This window comes from Schistocerca cancellata, chromosome 5 (assembly GCF_023864275.1).
Source record: "Schistocerca cancellata isolate TAMUIC-IGC-003103 chromosome 5, iqSchCanc2.1, whole genome shotgun sequence".
Lineage (NCBI taxonomy): Eukaryota > Metazoa > Arthropoda > Insecta > Orthoptera > Acrididae > Schistocerca > Schistocerca cancellata.
This window is the reverse complement of record NC_064630.1, coordinates 424162236-424182947: the sequence shown is the minus strand read 5'-3', so window position 1 is coordinate 424182947 and position 20712 is coordinate 424162236. Positions and strand designations below refer to the sequence as shown.

General features: G+C 39.3%; 1 long non-coding RNA gene across 1 annotated transcript in view; it reads left to right on the top strand.

The window, feature by feature from the left end:
* LOC126188239 (uncharacterized) overlaps positions 1 to 11203 on the top strand; it is a 615611-nt gene extending 604408 nt beyond the window's left edge. The window contains exon 3 of the long non-coding RNA XR_007537836.1: positions 10382 to 11203. This is a non-coding gene — a long non-coding RNA (uncharacterized LOC126188239). The remainder of the gene's footprint in view (positions 1 to 10381) is intronic.
* The last annotated feature ends 9509 nt before the right edge of the window (positions 11204 to 20712 follow it).

Below are 20712 nucleotides of genomic sequence, written 5' to 3'. Positions count from 1 at the left end.
GGGAAACCCTGTTGTAGAACACGGGCAGAGGGCTCAAGTCACAGAATGTTAAAAACGTGAAACAACAGTAATTAAAGCTGTGGACTGTGCTGCACAGTTCGTTAAAGCTATGCGATGGCATTGCGTGCTTCACTTTTCTGGTGGGCCTGCGTGCACGCCATTTCTCTGGAACCCCAATCACTGTTTCCTGCTACACTATTGTACACGTCCTCCAAGTTTGGATTGCTGTTGGGCAATATTCTCAGGCGATGGAGCATTGCAACTGTGTCGAGTCGTACGGCAGGGCGAAATTTATTATCAGAAGCATATTTATGAAGAAAGTGGTTTGCGTGTAGCGCCCTGTAGGTTTCTGTGCTGACGCTACTGGCTCGCTGGGCAAGAGGGCAAGAGTAGGCTCGTGGTGCGGGTGTGACGTTGGAGGGGGTGGGGGGAGGGGCTGGGGTCTCGGAGGACGGATCAGCCGCGAACACGGCCCGGCTCTCAGCGGCGAGTGCTGCCAGCACCCTAGCGGCCGCGAAGCGCCGGTACAGATACGGCAGTCTCCAGCACAGCACACCCACTCGGTGCGGATAACTGGAAATCAAATCTCCGACAGAGGTCGGAGTACTTGCTTCCACGTTCACGTGCACGATATTTAGCTAGAGCTCGCCCGAAAGAACGTGGCATCCGTGCATAAAAGCATTCTCGTTGTGAGCGTAGGACTATTCTCTCCCGTTGTTCCTAATGCCGTCGGTATACGGACCATGCTTCCGAGCGTTGACCGTTTCTGACGTCATAGGGTGGGAAACGCCGTTGGGAGTCTTTTCAAGCGTGGAGAGCAATACTAGCACGTTCGATATTCTGAATGTGCGTTCGAATGTAGACCAATGAGGTGGAAGAATGCCATCTACGTGACATGACGCCATCTCTTTTCAATACAGGGCCATGAGATACCATACTGGCTTTCAGTTGAAACCCATATGTACATACGTTATACACAGAAGCGTCAAAGGAACTGGTATAGGCATGCGTATTCAAATAGAGAAATATGCGAACAGGCAGAATACGGCGCTGCCGTCGGCAGCTCCTATATAAGACAACAAATTCCGGGCGCAGTTGTTAGATCGGTTGCTGCAGCTGCAATGGCAGATTTAAGCGAGTTTGAATGTAGTGTTATAAGTGGCGCACGAGCAATGGGTTGCTCCGAGGTAGCGATGAAGTGAGGATTTTCCCGCACGTCCATTTTATAAATGTACCGTGAATATCAGGAATCCGGTAAAACATCAAATCTCCAACATCGCGGCGGCCGGAAAAAGAGCCCGCAAGAACGAGACCAACAACGATGAAGAGAATCGTTCAACGTGACAGAAGAGATTTCAATGCTGGGCCATCAACAAGTGTCAGCATGTGAACCATTCACCGAAACATCATCGATATGGGCTTTCGGAACGGAAAGGCCACTCGTGTACCCTTGATGACTGCACGACACAAAGCTTTACGCCTCGCCTGGGCCCGTCAACACGACATTGGACTGTTGATGACTGGAAACATGTTGCTGCTCGGACGAGTCCCGTTTCAAATTGTATCGAGCGAATGAACTTGTACGAGTATGTAGACAACCTCGCGCGTCCATGGAACCTGCATATGAGGGACTGTTCGAGCTGGTGGAGGCTCTGTAATGGTGTGGGGCGTGCGCAGTTGGAGTGATATACGACCTCTGATGTGTCTAGATGCGGCTCTGACAGGTGACACGTACGCAAGAATCCTGGCTGATCACTTGCATCCATGCACGTCCATTGTGCATTCCGACGGACTTGGGCAATTGTAGCAGGATAAAGCGACACCACACATGTCCAGAATTGCTACAGAGTGGCTCCAGGAACACTCTTATGAGTTTAAAAACTTCCGCTGACCACCAAACGCCCCAGACAGAACATTATTGAGCATATCTGGGATGCCTTGCAACGTGCTGTTCAGAACAGATCTCCACCCCCTTGTGCTCTTACGAAATCATGGGCAGCCCTGCTGGATTCATGAATTCTCTCCAGTGCTACTTTAGACATTAGTCAAGTCCACGTCACGTCGTGCTGCGGCATTTGTGCGGAGTCGCGGGGGCTCTACCCTACACGATAATAGGCAGGTGTAACAGTTTCTTTGGCTCTTCAATGTATGCCGTTTCTAAGCCCAACCAAATTTGAGGATCTCTCGAAAAACCGTCGTTAATTGTACAATCTGTTGTAATAAAATTGGTGTTTAAAGGGTTATTGTAACTTGTGTATTATGGAAGTATGCCATTTCAAGGCAATGGCTCTCTGAGGATCCCTAGAAAACGCATTGTTCTTGCTACAATATATTGTAATGAAATGTCAGTTAATAACATATCTTCTATTAAAGTTTTCAAGGGCCGGTAAGACGCAAAGTATGGTACGACGTCATGCATGGCCGGTATAGTGCAATGAAAACGGATGCAAAGCTATAAAGTGAGACACTTTATACGTCACTGGGCAAATAGTTTTTTTACTAACCTTCACATTTTCTCACAGGTCTTGATACTTTCGTATTAGGTTTATAGAAGTATGATCTATAATATTCGATGTTATGTGAGTAAGTGCTTTCTCTCGGAGGCGTGAGTCTGTTCGATTGCCTTTATCTGCAAGACAGCTTGCACTAATTTGTAGTAACATATTTTGCACTTTGTTTAAAATTTTGTGTTTCACGTCATGATAAGAGTATAGTATTGAATAGTAACAGTGTTCAAGTAAGAATGACCTTAAAGTTTTGCTAAAAAGTGAGAGACGCGTCTTATCTGTGGTCACTCGTACTTTAGGTACTTGGGCTGTGCACGGCTCTGTTTAAAAAGAATAGCTAGATGTAGTCATAGGTTCAGGCCGAGCACGTGTGCTTTCACGCCCCGCAGCTAATTCGCTGAAAATAATAAACCTGTAGCTGTGATCCTGTAGTCAAATAGTCTATATATCGGCTAGAATTGCGGGTTAATGAAGGACACAGAAATACAAAATAAAAGATGACATGAATAATTTAATAACAAGTGTTCTAACATCTGTAATTAATTATGTTGAATATTATTTATTCAAGAAAAGACATCTCAAATAAACGGGAAGTGGTCCTATGATATTCAGTTAAAATACAGACAGAAAATACCCTTGTCAAATGCACTAAAGTTGTATTGAGAGTGTTACGAGAATGGTAGCAAATTCTGCAAACTAAATAGACATCTTACAAACGCGAAAACTAAGTCTATTTCACACAAAATATTCATCAGCTCAAAACAATTCAGAGTTCAACTTGATGATTCGCAAACTAACACATGCAATACAAAAGGGCAGTAACTCACTCTGTCTATCCCAAGTTCCTCAACACAAGCAGAATAAATCTGAGTCCTACTCTCGAACATATTGAGTCCTATGTAAAGTCCCTTCAAATATTAGAGTATTTTAGCGGTCATTCACCATCCAGAAACAATCACCTGTAAGGCTGAATCGTGCTTGTTTCTCTAGACAGGTCTGCCACAAAGCGTCGCGAATCGTTCCCTTGAGCTCTTCACTCAAGAACTCCCAGTCTCCATTTGGCTCACATACTGTTCCGCTTCTGTCTGCTTATCCATTGACTGAAGGCCATCCCTACCAAAATCGCATTGTCCTTTCGTGCTACAGACATGATTTGATTCATCTTGACCACTTCCTGGACTAAACTAATGAATTACAAGAATATTTAATGAAAGAAATGTCATCGACGTTCTGTCACACTCAATTAACAACAATTACAAATGAAAGTTTATCCATAAATAAATAAGCCAATATTGTTGTACAAGTGCTCTCATGATAAATGACAACAGTTTGTCTGCACTGTTTAAACAATTATTTAGGTATGTTTGACAGAAGCGTATTTTGGTTCTCTGTACAGTTGTGGTGACTGCTATGGAATATTAACTTCTGTATTTTTAAATATACTGAAAATTGAATGCACATCATTTACCTGAGATCGTTAATGTATTCAGACTTCTACATCTTCATCTACATATATACTCCGCTAGACACCAAACTGTGTGTGGCGGAGGGCACAATTCGCGCCAGTCAAATTTCTCCCTCCCCCCTCCCCCTCTTTTCCACGCGTGGATCGCGCGAGGGAGAAACGACTATCTGGACGCCTCAGTACGAGCTCTAATTTCCCTATCTTTGAGTGGCGATCATTGTGCGATTTGAAAGTTGGTAGCAATAATATTATGCTCTACATCTTCGGCGAAGGTCGAATTTAGGAATTTAGTGACCAGCCCCTTCCCTTTAGAGCGTCGTCTATCTGCAAGTGTGTCCCACTTAAAACTTTCTATGAGATTTGTAACGCTCTAGCGATGGCTAAATGTACCAGTCACGAATCTTGCCGCTCTTCTTTGGAGCTTCTCAATCTCTTGAATCAGACCCAACTGGTAAGGGTCCCATACAGACGAACTATAGGACTGGACGAACTAACGTATTGTAAGCAATTTCCTTTGTTGAAGGACTGCATCGCTTCAGGATTCTACCAATAAACTGCAATCTAGAGTTCGCCTCACCCGTTACTTGTGTAATCTGATCATTCCATCTGAGATCATTTCGAATAGTCACACCCAGGTACTTCACGGATGTTACCGCTTCCAAAGACTGGACATTTATTTTGTACTCTTACATTAATGAGGATTTCCGCCTTGTTATACGCAGTAGGTTACAGTTACAAATATTGAGGGATAACTGCTAGTCATTACACCACGCATTTATTTTCTGCAAATCCTCACTGATTTGTTCACAACTTTCGTGTGATACTACTTTCCTGTAGACTACAGCATCATCGGCGAACAGTCTAATGCCGCTGTCAATACCATCAACCAGATCGTTTATGTAAATCGTAAAAAGCAGCGGACCTATTACGCTGCCCTGGAGCACACCTGAAGTTGCGCTTGTTTCTGTTGAAGTCACCCCTTTCAGGACGACATACTGCTCTCTGTCTGTTAGAAAATTTTCTATCCAACCGCATATGTCATCGGATAGACCGTAAGCGCGTACTTTTTGGAGCAATAGTCAGTACGGAACTGAGTCAAACGCCTTTCGAAAGTCGAGAAATATGGCATCAACCTGGGAGCCGGTATCTAGAGCCCGTTGTATATCATGCACAAGAGGGCCAGCTATGTCTCGCATGGCCGCTGTTTCCTAAAACCGTGCTGGTTTCTACAGATGAGCTTCTCAGAGTCTAGAGAGGTCATTATGTCTGAACACAACATATGTTCCATGATTCTACAACAAATCGATGTCAGTGAAATTGGCCGGTAATTATGTGCATCCGATCTTCTCCCCTTTTTATAGATTGCTATGACCTGGGCCTTCTTCCAGTCCCGTGGAACTTTCCGCTGTTCCAATGATCTCTGATAGATGATGGATAAGAATGGTGCTAAGATCGGTCTGCTGTCTTCTGGCGCGGGCGTCATGAAATATCCGCAGCCTTTCTCGACAATAGCGTTTGGGTACTTGATTGAATTATTACAGACTCTTGAAGAGCTGTAAGAACCCATGTTTCAGTTTGTAATACTGCATTTTATGATTTTATTATTCAAAAATTGGAACAGAATACTATAATTTCAAATGTTCCTACCAATTATCCAAGTTCTGTAGGTTTAGTGGATTGGTGTTTCAAGATCATATACATAACATAGTATTTACAAGGTAGTGATTACTATTACAAACATTGTACTTACATTACAGATGTAATGTTAAGTTGACCGAGCGAGGTGGCGCAGTGGTTAGACACTGGACTCGCATTCGGGAGGACGACGGTTCAATCCCGGGTCCGGCCATCCTGATTTAGGTTTTCCGTGATTTCCCTAAATCGCTCCAGGCACATGCCGGGATGGTTCCTTTCAAAGGGCACGGCCGACTTCATTCCCCGTCCTTCCCTAATCCGATGAGACCGATGACCTCGCTGTCTGGTCTCCATCCCCAAACAACCCAACCCATAAGGTTAACTTTAATCTGGGTGATAACATCTAAATGAACTAAGAATTTTGGTGTCGATCTGTGCAGTAAGCCACTTAAACTGGTATGCTACGTATTGGCTAAGTTTCTTACTCGTCCTTTGTTTAACGAGAATTCTTCTGGAAATGCGCGGTCGGCCTTGTGTTGATTTTTCGGCACTTTAGTGTAAAGCTGTTGTCTTTGAGTGTTCATAATTGTCGAATGATTGGTCTTACTGACACAACCTGTTGATGTGATTGTTTGCACACTTATTAGCTGTAGCTTGCAATTACCTGAGTTATAGATTGGTGCGTAGGCTTCGGCCCTGGAACTGTACGGCTCCTACCGCGTGGTTGTTCACAACAGAGCCCCTGCCACTGTCGCCCTCATCTCCCGTACCGCGCTGTCTGCGCAGACACGGGTCAACTTATTCTGTGCGCATTCTAGCTGCGTACATTGACAGTTATGTACGTATGAAATATGGCGTCAGCACTCTACATAATGCTGTACATTTAATCATCCCCTTTTGCTGCGTGTGACACATCAGCAGAGATTATTTTGTGACTATCTACTTCCATCCTGTAAATAAGTGAAGCAGCTGAAGATGGTATTTCAGTTATCTGATAACAATTTATACTCCTCCTGTAGCCCGAATACCGATCACGACATGGAATAAGAGATAATGGGACTATACAAGCAGCAAGTTGTCCCAGTGCATCCCAGATGAACTAATCGACATGTGAGATGGGCGCGGCTGCTGGCAAGATACCGCAAATAAATACCACGACCGGCAAAATCACATTCCCATCATTCGCATTCACTGAGATGTGATCGAGAGTGACAGTTACAGTGTAAATGTTGAGCAAGTCATCGACTTTACTGAATATACTCATAAACAAGCACACATTCACGTACACTAGGCTTTCATTTTTTGTGTGGGTTATATTGTCCCAGAATTAAGATAAAAACAGTTACCGTCCTCCATTTCTGGACGAAGATGTAGGGACTTTTTCCCTTTGTTGTAAGACGAATGTCAAGAATTTAAACGCTCTCCGAAATCTGTCTAATTGGGGACCCCAATGTTCCAACTTCCCAGTGTCTGGTATATGGCTGAAAAGTCCCTGGCTCTATCTAGAGAATGAAAAGTTTGTGAAGAAAAAAGAAAACACTTCGGTAAACCCACAGTTATCGAGCCAAACAGGCAGAACGCGACCATTCCCGTTTGAAAGTTTCCAATTAGCTTACTCACTGGACAGATTTATCACATCTTACGACAGGCTTCGCTGCATTCTTGACTCCGCTTCTGGTCATCCGTTCACTAAGTAAACTCTGTCGTTACAGACCACACGAAATCACCTGTTTGTTGTACCGGTCTCTCTATCACCATTACTTCTGTGATCGCTTACTTTGTTGCTACCTACTCCCGTGTAGGATAGAAAACACCTCATTTACTTAGATGGAAGAGGAATGCTTTCGGCACAGGCCATTTCGGTAATCCAGTTTTCAGATTAGCTTTCCTGCTGACGATCTTCGTGTCATTACATCTCCTTTGCACCGCAGAGTTTCGGCTCTTATGTAGCGCCTAGTGACACTTGTCGCCGTCAGTTCATAAACCGCTTGTTTCATATTAGTCCTAGTCAGACAGGGTCTGTTGAACACTCCGTCATTCGGCCGTTCACCTGGGAGAGCAGTACTTCTCCTTGGGATCGCTGCTGAGACCTTCCAACTAGTGTAAAGGCTAGTTGGTGACTGGCTACTGAATGTGAAGTCAGAACCACTTGACTCGAAGCAGTACCGTAAAGTTCTGTGCGCATGAGTCACTGATAACATAGGCGGCACTACGGTGCCAGAAGAAGATGGAACGTATGTGTCAGAGATAAAATGTTACAAGCGCCGAGTATAAAGAATCACAGAGCTTCTTGAGAAATCGCAGACCCAGAATAATAGCGATTCAGTTGCTTCATCGTTCAAATTTGTGGCAGGTCACAGAATGCTAGGCAGCAGAGATTCAGAACATAAACTGCTTTGACGGTGAAAACGTATAGTTTTCATAACTGGTATATATGGAAATTCTCATCCTGGTTCATCAGATTGTTTGCCAGTTACATCAGATTGTTTGCCAATTACATTTCCACTGCTTCTTTGACCACAACCAGTTTCCTACTGTAGTTGCATTTCGTGGAGAAAAACCATCGAGATACAGTTCTCAGTTACTTCAGATTTGGTCGCCCGAAGGAGAGACGTGCACTGTTAGTGCCCGATTCACCGTTCCTTTACTGTGAGTTATGGTGTACACCTTCTACCACAATGACAATTTTTATAGACAGCCATATTTAGTGAAAGGAGGTCGTCCTTCATAGTAGCCAGAGGAAGTACCGTTTAGCCATGAGCTAGAATTATTGTCAATGTTTCTTCACAATTTTGTCCGCCCCCGGTAGCTGAGTGGTCAGCGCGACAAAATGTCAATTCTAAGCGCCCGGGTTCGATTCCCGGCTGGGTCGGAGATTTTCTCCGCTCAGGGACTGGGTGTTGTGTTGTCCTAATCATCATCATCATCATCATTTCATCCCCATCGACGTGCAAGTCACCGAAGTGGCGTCACATCGAAAGATTTGCACCCGGCGAACGGTCTACCCGACGAGAGGCCCTAGTCACACGACATTATTTATTTATTTCACAATTTTAAGAAATATTCTCCCATAATGAAGGATAGTTATTGATATTGCAAAATCTCTTTCCTCTTTCTGAGGTTGGTCTGACATTTCACTTGAAATAACCTAATTTGAAGTTTTGTAGATTTTTTTTTTAGAATATAAATTCTAGTTATAAGACTTCGTTCTAAAGGCTGTCAGCTTCAAGCACTACAGTAACATTGTGAACCAAAGCCCTAAGATACTAACAGTCTGTGAAGGATGGTTGCAGCTGGTCGCCTTCTGCCATACATTGATAAATTTAGCATTCCCATTGAATGCATGTGCGAGAGTCCAAGAACTCTACGAATTCACCCTCAGCATGGGACCACACTATAAATGTATCTCCAGATCACTGCCGGTTTTAGAACATCGTTATTAACTGCTCTCTTTTCAAAAATCTCCACAAATAAATTAAGCGCTAGGGGTGGAATTGGTTTACTTACGGCGACGTCGTTAGTCTTTTCAAAATTCTGGTTGTTAAATAAAAGGTAAGTGCAGATTAGCGCATGTTTAAATGACGATGTCATTTCCCACTCAAACTAGCTGGTGGCATGTAACGGACGATAGGTACCTTACCAAACAAGGAAAAGCCATCAAAGCTAACTATTAAATCAGAGCTGTTAAATTTATGTGCTTCGTCCACAAAAGGATTCAACAACGCTCGTAAATTTTTGGTGCCTACCTTGCTCCTTACAGGTCTAAAAGGCAATACTTTGAGGAAGTGTTTCAAGTGAACTTCCTAATTTTCCATTTCTCCTTTATCAGATTTTTGTTTACCACTTAATGATAGCTTTAGTTCACTTACTTTGACTTCCATTCCCCGTGTTCTTTCATTCTTATGTTTTTCTGTTTGCCTCGATCCAGTATCAGCTTTTGTATAACTTCGTAAATGTTGGGAAGGCCACATAACCTGGGAGGCACAGAACGACGTGAGTTCAACGTACTGGGTAGCGAGAAGTTCAGGAGCGAACTTTTATTTGAACAGAAGCAGTATGATCCATATTTCTCCAACAATTCATTGATTCATTAAGCAGGGTGTTCATCTTTTCTGTGTCGACGTTTCTCGGTAGTAGAATACGTGTGATTCACCCGTAATTTCTTCATCAGGTTCACTAGACAGCTTTCTGACGATCTGTTGTAGCTCCGGTAGCAGATATTAAAGAGATCTTTGGAATGAGTGTTGCAATTGTGTTTGAGTCAGCTAATGCATGTGATCCTTTGCAAACTATATAGAAAGCAGTTTTTGTAGAAAACAGCAAAAGGAAAGTTGCTGTTTTGTCAAATTTAGACCGAAGAGACATACAGAAATATAAACAACTTCTGGGTTTACTCTATTATAGCATACATAAAGTGTTTTTAATGACGCCAGGGTCGATAGCCAAATATATCGCTTCATGGTGTACTGAAAAGTCTCAGAGATCTAACAGCTACAGCTGATATAAGAAATACACTATACATATAATTTCCACGTTCGTTGATGAGTTCAGTTTCATACAGCGAGTACATAAATGGTGTTTCCAAATGTAAAGAGAATATATATGAATCACAGTAAATATTTAATTCAGGAGATTTTACATATTTATGAAATACCTGAGATTGTGTTTTATGATGCTTATTATGTGTTTCTTTCAGTACATTTAATTACTTGAAATGAATGTAAACGATGTGAGTTTACATCTGGACTAACTTGACCTTTTTCTTTTCTTTCAGGCTACTTCGGACCGATCTCCTACACGAAAATCGTGTTGCTGTCTACAAAAGTGTATATTATACATAAACAAACAATATGGAGTCAGTTGGTGATTACTTTTTGTGGTCCACTGTTTATGTGTAAATGTATTTCAAAGAATACTCTATTATATTCCAAACTTAGTGGTGTTTTCGTGTAAACGTTTACGTACATATGTTGGGCAAGTGTAATGATGGATAGATGTATAAGTTTTATATATACATAGTCGTATGCCGCATGTTACTATGCATTAATTAAAATGGCAGCAATGAAGGATTTAAAGTAAAAGAAGACGGAGAAGTGTGTGAATGTTGTTTAGCTTATAAATGCGCTGGACGGTGGATGGAAGTCTGAGTAATATCCTGTGTTATCGACAACATATCTGTTGCAATATGATGTGTGCCACTGTCTCACAGGTCTTGTTGGATTGTAACTTACTACTGTGATTGTATGTATAATTAGGATAATTTAAACAAAATGTATTTGTTTTTTTTGTAAATTTATAATTCGAATGATTTAACTCACTGGAACAAATTTTCACGTGAAAATAAAGTTGCAAGTGGGGAAAATTATCTTAATGACATTGGAAGGTGTGCTGCTGTGCAGAACAGTGTTAAGGTTCGCTCTACAATGCAGCTAACGGACCTCCATTCTTAAAGCAAGGGTAATTTCTGTCTGCTTTAGAAGCAATAAAACATGAATTAATTGTACTACATAAATAAATATATCTCAGTTCTACTGTTGCTTAATTCGAAATTTGAGATGCAATGGCAAAAATCGAGAATAAATGATTTGTGTATTCAGTCTGTGTAAGCATTCATAGCATATTTTGAAAGAACCTGTAACATACATAGGAAAATAAATATTCATTTAAATCGTTGATAAATAAACCCAGATTTACATGTAATTTAACTGTGTCGTTACGATGACTAGACAATCATGTATACAAAATATTTTTATGTTGGGGAAGAAATTTCAGGACAATGTAAAACCAGCAGACAATTTGACAAAGTTTAAATATTGAAAGATGAGAAGTGTTTCTTCATTTTATCTTCTGTTGGCACTGTGCTGGACTCCTAAAGCTACATGTCTGTATTTCAATACATGATAACTTTAAAAACGTAGAAATTCAAAATTTAGGAGTATGGAAATTGCAGAAATTTAAAGTAAACCACGCCAACTGTGGCCATCCATTATTTCCTTGTGGTTTGGACCCCATATCATGAAGTTATTAACTGTGACACAAGGAAGCTGTATTTCTGAAAATGACAGAACAAAATGTAAGTAAAACTTGTATGGTTGATGTGTAATCACAAACTATAGCTTACTCCGATACATAGTCATGCATAATCTCTCACACTGAAATGCTATTGAGAGTAGAATTACGTAATGCCCAAGAGAACCAAGTTAGTAACACTATTTGACTTGAAAATATATGGAAAATCGTCATACAACACACTTACAAGAATTCAGCACAACGGAAAGAATGGTCTTGCGAGTCGAAATAACGGATGTATTACAGGAATAATTACGTAGTTTCATGCGAGCAGCAGATTACTTTGAATATGTGTGTTAGCTTTCCACTTATAGCATCCAGCTGTGCTTGGGTCAGTCTCCTTGGTTGTTTAAGTATAAATTCAGAATGCTAAGATATAGTAACTGAAATATCATTTAATAAATGGATAACTTCCTATTAGACATTATCAGAGTAAATCAGTGAAGCAGGAGAACGGTAAGTCTCATATGAGCGTTCAGCAACACATGATGTGTAGTCTTATGTCCTTTCCTGAAATATAATCAGCGCGCATGGAGTTTTAACTGATTATTGTTTATAGCTCTCAGTGCCTACTCTGCAGTTGTGTGGCAAGTTATGTAAGTTATTTTGAATGGCATATTTCGTCTCAATAGCAAAACAAGATAGCACTCTACTGGCGTGGCATATTTAAATAAAGCCGGTATACACGATAAAATGTTCCTGGTAAATAAGATTACAACACTTAGTTTCAGTGGTTGATATAATGACCTATAAACACAAATGAAAAAGTTAACAACCTCGTAGTGATAATTCAACACACACTTATTTGTACCAACTAAGACGACCTCATCAGAAATGTAATCCAGGATCATCAGAAGAAAAGTAGTCTTACCCTCAATGAGCATTTAACAATGAACAAATAAGTTAGCACAGAATAAAATGAAATGCTAAATGATGCAGTAAGCAGCTTCCAAGTGATAATGAATTTGCAACCTTTTCGGACCCATTCCACTGTGTGAAAACGTGACAATACTAATATGTGGAGCGATGCTAATATTAAACAACAGCTAACTTCACACCGAACTCTGTACCTTAGCACTGAAAATAAACCGGATTGGTCTTACCAGACATCCTGCATGTAGTAATGACTACCGACAACACGACTCTCCATCACACAAAGTTTATTTCATGATAATAGAATGCAACCTCGAAAGTAGCTCTCCAGCTTACGACCCAAGTCTGTGTAGATGTAGCACTCCAACGTACTTTATGTATTTGTGAACTTCCTATGAACAAGGGAGCCATGTGGCTTCAAAACGGCAATGAATACAATTTGCAAAACTGTCTATATAGATACATACTGGAAGTGGTTAGTGTAATGTTTTATGCATTGGCGCCCACCTCAGGACATTCCAAATAGTATCATGGCATTGAAACAGAGCTAAAATGACCAAACAGTTAAATAATACGAAATTAAAGTGTAAATTCTAAAAATCATGAAATAAAAAATAAGCCTTGGTAACTGCTTATGGCTGATTCAGTTATAATCAATGATGGTCAATTGGATGCTTAGAAAAGGATTATAAAATCAAACATGAGAAGTCTGTTAAGTTAACCATTAGCAAGTTATAGTGGAATAACACAACCCATGTCTGTGTTCCAATAAGGAAAAAAGGCGTGATCCTTTGAACTAAAGAACGGATTAATAATAATAATAATAATAATAATAATAATAATCATAACACGCATCACTTAAACAATCAGAGGAAAACGAAATCTTAAGACAGCCACCAGAACAAGCACAAATAGAACATGAAGAGACACACGTGTTAGATATAGAACAGAAATTTCAGCTGACATATATAGAATACAAAGACACAAATACAGACATTAGACCATTCTTGCATAGACCGCCAAATAACCCACAAGTCGAAACAACAATAAAAACTATCAACACAATCACACACAACAAAATAAATGAAAATACAACTATGGAAGAGTTACAACTACTGGTTTATATAGGAGCACTCACTACACTAAGTATACACACTAGGCAGAGATCAGAACAAACCAACACGGCAACACAGGCTACAGATCAGAATAGAAAAACTGAGAAAAGACATTGGACAGCTAACACAATTTATAAGAAATGAAATATCAGACAAAAACGAAAAAGGTTAGGTAAAATCTCACAACAAGAAGCAATAGAGCAATTAGATGAAAAGAAGCAGAAATTACAAGCATTGGCCAAACGACTTAGAAGATACAAAAAAAGGAAACAAAACCAAACATTCAGCACAAACCAAAAGAGATTTTACCAAACAATAGATAACACACACATTAAAATAGACAATCCACCAAACATAACAGACATGGAACACTTCTGGAGCAACATATGGTCAAACACGGTACAACATAACAGGCATGCACAGTGGATACAAGCAGAAACAGACTCATACAAGATGATACCACAAATAAATGCCTGAAGTGATAATTTTGCAACATGAAGTCACCTGAGCAATTAATTCTACACACAATTGGAAAGCCCCTGGAAATGATAAAATAGCAAATTACTGGCTAAAGAAGTTCACCTGAACACATTCACATCTAACTAAATTATTTAACAGTTACATTGCAGACCCATACACACTCCCTGATACACTTACACATGGAATAACTTATCTGAAACCTAAAGATCAAGCAGGCACAGCAAACCCAGCTAAATACCGCCCCATAACATGCCTACCAACAATATACAAAATATTAACTTCAGTCATTACACAGAAATTAATAACACATACAACACAGAACAAAATTACAAATGAAGAACAAAAAGGTTGTTGCAAAGGAGCACGAGGATGTAAAGAGCAACTGATAATAGATGCAGAGGTGACACATCAAGCTAAAACTAAACAAAGGTCGCTACACTACGCATACATTGATTACCAAAAAGCTTTTGATAGTGTACCCCACTCATGGTTACTACAAATATTGGAAATATACAAAGTAGATCCTAACTTGATACAGTTCCTAAACATAGTAATGAAAAATTGGAAAACCACACTTAATATACAAACAAATTCAAATAATATCACATCACAGCCAATACAGATTAAGCGTGGAATATACCAAGGAGATTTATTAAGTCCTTACTGGTTCTGCCTTGCTCTGAACCCACTATCCAACATGCTAAATAATACAAATTATGGATACAGTATTACTGGAACATACCCACACAAAATCACACATCTGCTATACATGGATGATCTAAAACTACTGGCATCAACAAATCAACAACTCAACCAATTATTAAAGATAACAGAAGTATTCAGCAATGATATAAATATGGCTTTTGGAACAGGCAAATGTAAGAAAAATAGCATAATCAAGGGAAAACACACTAAACAAGAAGATTACATATTGGATAACTACAGCGACTGCACAGAAGCGATGGAAAAAACAGATGCCTACAAATATCTAGGATACAGACAAAACATAGGAATAAATAATACAAATATTAAAGAAGAACTAAAAGAAAAATATAGACAAAGACTAACAAAAATACTGAAAACAGAATTTACAGCAAGAAACAAGACAAAAGCTATAAATACTTATGCTATACCAATACTGACCTACTCCTTTGGAGTAGTGAAATGGAGTAACACAGACCTAGAAGCACTCAATACACTTACATGATCACAATGCCACAAATATAGAATAAATCACATACATTCAGCAACAGAAAGATTCACATTAACCAGAAAGGAAGGAGGAAGCGGATTTATCGACATAAAAAAACCTACATTATGGACAGGTAGACAATGTAAGAAAATTCTTTATAGAGTGAGCAGAAACTAGCAAAATACACAAAGCAATCACTCATATAAATACATCGGCTACACCATTGCAATTTCATAACCACTTCTACAACCCTTTAGATCACATAACATCAACAGATATGAAGAAAGTAAATTGGAAAAAGAAAAAACTACATGGCAAGCACCCATATCATCTAACACAGCCACACATCGATCAAGACACTTTCAACACATGGCTAAGAAAAGGCAATATATACAGTGAGATGGAAGGATTTATGATTGCAATACAGGATCAAACAATAAGCACAAGATATCACAGCAAGCATATTATTAAAGATCCCAATACCACAACAGATAAATGCAGATTTTGCAAACAACAAATAGAAACAGTATATCACATCACAAGTCGATGTACAATACTAGCAAATACAGAATACACCAGAAGACATGACAATGTAGCAAGAGTAATACATCGACAACTTGCCTTACAACATAAACTAATAAAACAACATGTTCCCACATACAAGTATGCACCACAAAATGTACTGGAGAATGATGAATATAAATTATACTGAAACAGAACGATTATAACAGATAAAACAACACCACATAACAAACCTGACATCATACTCACTAAAAAGAAGAAATTAACACAACTAATCGAAATATCCATACCCAATAAAGCAAATATACAGAAGAAAACAGGTGAAAAAATTAAAAAATACATACAACTGGCTGAAGAAGTCAAGGACATGTGGCATCAGGATAAAGTTGACATTATACCAATTATACTATCAACCACAGGAGTCATACCACACAATATCCACCAGTACATCAACGCAATACAGCTACATCCAAACGTATATATACAACTACAGAAATCTGTAATTATTGATACATGTTCAATTACCTGAAAGTTCCTAAATGCAATGGAACATATACCGTACAGTTAAAAGGAAGTCACGCTTGATCTAGGTCCACGTCACTTTCCATTTTTAACCAGACATAACGTCTGAGAAAAGAAATAAATAATAATAATAATTTTCTGAATTGACTGTTCTGTAACTACAATATTAACACCAACTGTTCATCATATAATCTTGGCATTGAGTATTGTACTAACAAAAGTAGAGAGAATTCTCAAATAATAATTCTAATACAAATATGTTAAAGCACTAGTCACAACTAATTTAATTATGAATTCCTTTGGAAATGAGAGTAAGTAGAATGAGCAGAACTTAAAGTTAACGGTGCACCAGATAAGGCAAGGCAAAATTTGTTTTGAAGACTCAGATACTATTTACAATTTAAAAAGGATTTGCTGAGGTTGTTAAATATTTCATTTTCTTCTGTCACAATGAATAAACTGTAGAACGCATGGGGGATTGACGAACAGCTTTTTTCCAGATTTAGTACCCATGTGAACACTTCTCCACTACTATATGGTCGCAGCTTGCTGTAAGTAATGTCCAGGCAAAAATGAAGTTCCTCGTGGTCTGGCTATATGTCATATTCCTAAGTGCTAAACACATTCTTGTTAACAGACAAAAATGTGTTTCCCATGTAGATATTTGTAACTTGTCCTGTAGATCATAGCTTTCCTGTAATCTCTGCAGATGGTTGATTGTTGATACTGTCAGATCCCTCAGTCTGTTTCCCTTAGCGGTTCTTAATCTTGATCGTTGTGGTCCCAACGGAACGTCCATGAGCCTCAGTATTTATAGGTCTGCCATCACTGTGCTTCTTGGAGAGCTCTCGCCTTCCTCTAGCCTCTTTCTATCCATAACCGTACAAAAGTAGATACAATACGAATGATTATCTTTACTAATATATAACAAACTGTCAGCCTCGACTGCGGTAGTGAAACCAACCTTTACCTAGGTTTCAGCTCAAATAATTGAGCCTTCTACGGAAGATATACATGAATATATAATTTGTGTAAGAGGGCATGGTCTATAAATAACACTACAACAGCCTAAATAGGCATAGTCACATTTTAAAAATGCGATACGTGAGTACTAAGTCAACAACAAGACTTAAGCTCTGGTGTGCGACTCGTCTCCATGGACATCGTGCGATGGGCCGAGGGAGCTCATGTGAAACTAAGGGGCACTAGATGATGCGCTGCAAATCAGCATGGCGGGAAGATTACGCATCAGCTACTGCAACCATCAGATGTCTGCAATTAAGATTCAAGGAAACTGAAGAGATATACAACAACAAGCTAGCAATAGATAAAATAAAAAGTTAAAAACAATTTTTAAAGGTACACTTACCAAAGAACTTAGAAATTACAAAAGAAGTTTGTGTATCAGTACTAAAACCTAAACTTAATCAAGGCATGAACTAACAACTTGGTTCAAAATTTTTCACAAAGACATAAGTTTCACTTGACAAGGGACACTTGTGTCATGGACATTGACATCAAATTTTATTTTATTTTATATTTTTTTGTCTCTTCATACTTGTTAAAAACATAAACATTCAAATTATAAAATGTGGTTTAAATGAGTACAATTCCAGACTTTTCTAATTACAATCCAGTTTGTGCCAATTAGTCCACGTGGTGTTCTCCAAACTAACATCAAGTATTCCTTAAATCTGCTATACAGTAGTGTCTATGTAACAGCAGCATGGATTTTAATATTAAATATATTTTTTCTATAAACATGATGTATGAATTATAAAAGTAATAATTACACACATCTGAGAAATGAACAGCTGTGCCCAGTGAACTAGAAGATACTCAAACAAAGCATTCAAATCTATAAACTTACGAAACATAGCATAAAGAATGATACTAGCTAACTGTTAAATTAAAATGTTTTGGATGGCAGCGCCATCTTGCGGAAGTAGCAGCAACTTGCTCCTTGATGTACGTCATTTGGTATGTAACAGTGCGGGCTCCACTAGCCCAGCAGACACAACACAAGGTGTGGCCCCAGTCACCAGCAGGTGAGCATGCCACAGTCACCAATGTCAAACTACCAATTAAAATGTCAAGAAATCAGTTACAGCTAAAGTCACTGTGCTTATTCAAATTGTTTGTGGAGATCTGTTTTTCTGGATAGTAATTTTAGGTCTTCCAGTATGTTGAAGGCATTTCCCTTTACTGCTCTTTCAATACTTCCATGCTTTCACTTATCTGGCCAAACTTATGCTTCTGAGTTTAAAGAGAACCTGTGATTCGTGATAACCTCTTTAACATCAATTAAGGCCTGAAGATGGCGCGCCGAAGTGCCGAATCTGGTAGCTACATAATAAATAAGACCATAAGGACGGCTTTTCTTACAATAATGAACGTCTGTGGTCCCCAAGGCCTCCAGCTGAAAGGATGGACATACAAAAACTTGAGTGATATAGTTTCAATGCCCACCTGGCTAAACGACCATGAGCCAATCTTGCATTTGTAAAAGATTCCAGTGCTTGATTATCTATATGAAACTTAGTCATCTGACCAAACAAGTAGCAACCGAATGCAATAAAAGTTCACAAAACAGCTAGAGTATCAAGCTGAATAGTTGCATTTACATTTAGTGAGCAAATAGCTCACAAAAGCAGTAGTATGGCGCTGCATGACTCCATCAATCTCAAATTCTTAAAGGTGCTCAGCACGAAGAGCCACCTTAGAAGTGTCTGAGCTGAGGCTAAAAACTTTAAATTTGGATCAGTTGTTCCCAAAAGGGATAGTTTCACACACCCACAGTCATGCTAATGCCAAGCTGTTTTCCTCCCTGTTGGTGGACAGCTGTGGCCTCGCCAGAATATCCACATTTATAAACGTTTTGCTGTTGTTGTATTCTTCGGTCTGAAGACTGGTCTTATGCAACTCTCCATGCTATTCTATCCTGGGCAAGCCTCTTCATCTCGAAATAACAACTGCACCCTTTATCCTTCTGAATCTGGTTACTGTATTCACATCTTTGTCTCCCCCTAAGATTTTTATCCCCCACACTCGTTAACTACATGATCTACCAATCTAATCTTCACTATCCTTCTGCAGCACCACGTTCCAAAAACGTCTATTCTCTTCTTGTCTAAACTGTTTCTTGTCTGTGTTTCATTTCCATGCATAGCTGCACTCCATACAAATACTTTCACGAAAAGGCTACCTATCAAATCTATATTTGATGCTAACGAATTTGTCTTCTTCGGAAACGCTTTTCTCACCATTGCTAGTCTACATCTGATAACCTCTTTACTTCAGCCATCACCTGTTGCCCAAATAGCAAAATTCAGCTACTACTTCAAGTGTCGCATTTCCTGATTTAACTTGATTGCATTCCATTAATTTTCCTTTTGCTTTTGTTGATGTTCATTTTACGTCCTCCCTTCAAGACGCTGTCCATTCCGTTCAGCTGCTCTTCCAAGTCCTTTGCTGTCTCTGATAGAATCACAATGTCATCGATAAAGCCCAAAGTTTGTGTTTCTCTCCCTGAACTTTAGTTCCTTCTCCAAATTTTTCTTTTGTTTCCTTTAGTGCTTGCTCAATATACAGTTTGAATAAAATCGGGTATAGACTACAACGGTGTCTCACTCCCTTCTAAACTACTGATTTCCTTTCGTACCCCTCGACTCATAACTATCGTCTGGTTTTTGTACACGTTTTAAATATCCTTTCACTCTCTGTATTTTACCCCTACTATCTTCAGAATTTCAAAGAGATTGTTCCAGTCAACATTGTCAAAAGCTTTCTCTAACATAATTCACTGAGTCAATATTGCCTCATGCGTTCCTACATTTGTCCAGTATCCAAACTGATCTTCTTCGGGGTCGGCTTCTACCAGTGTTTCTATTCTTCTGTAAAGAATTTTTGTTTTTATTTGCAGTCGTGACTTTTAAATTGTTAGTTCGGTAATATTCACATTTGTCAGCACCTGCTTCCAATGGAATTGGAATTATTATATTCTTTTTCAAGTCTGAGGGTATTTCGCCTCTGTCACACATCTTGCTCACCAATGGAAGAGTTTTGTCATGGCTGGCTTTCCCAAAACTATCGGTGGTTTTGACAATGTTATCTACTCCTGGGGTTTTGTTTCAAATTAGTTCTTTAGTTGCTCTGTCTAATTCTTCTCACAGTCTCACTTCTCCCAATTCACCTCACATCTACGTCGTCTTCCATTTCTATAACATTGCTCTTAGATATATCTCCCTTGTATAGACCATCTGTATACTCATTCCATCTTTCAGCTTTCCCTTCTTTGCTGAGGAATGGTTTTCCATCTGAGCTCTTTATCTT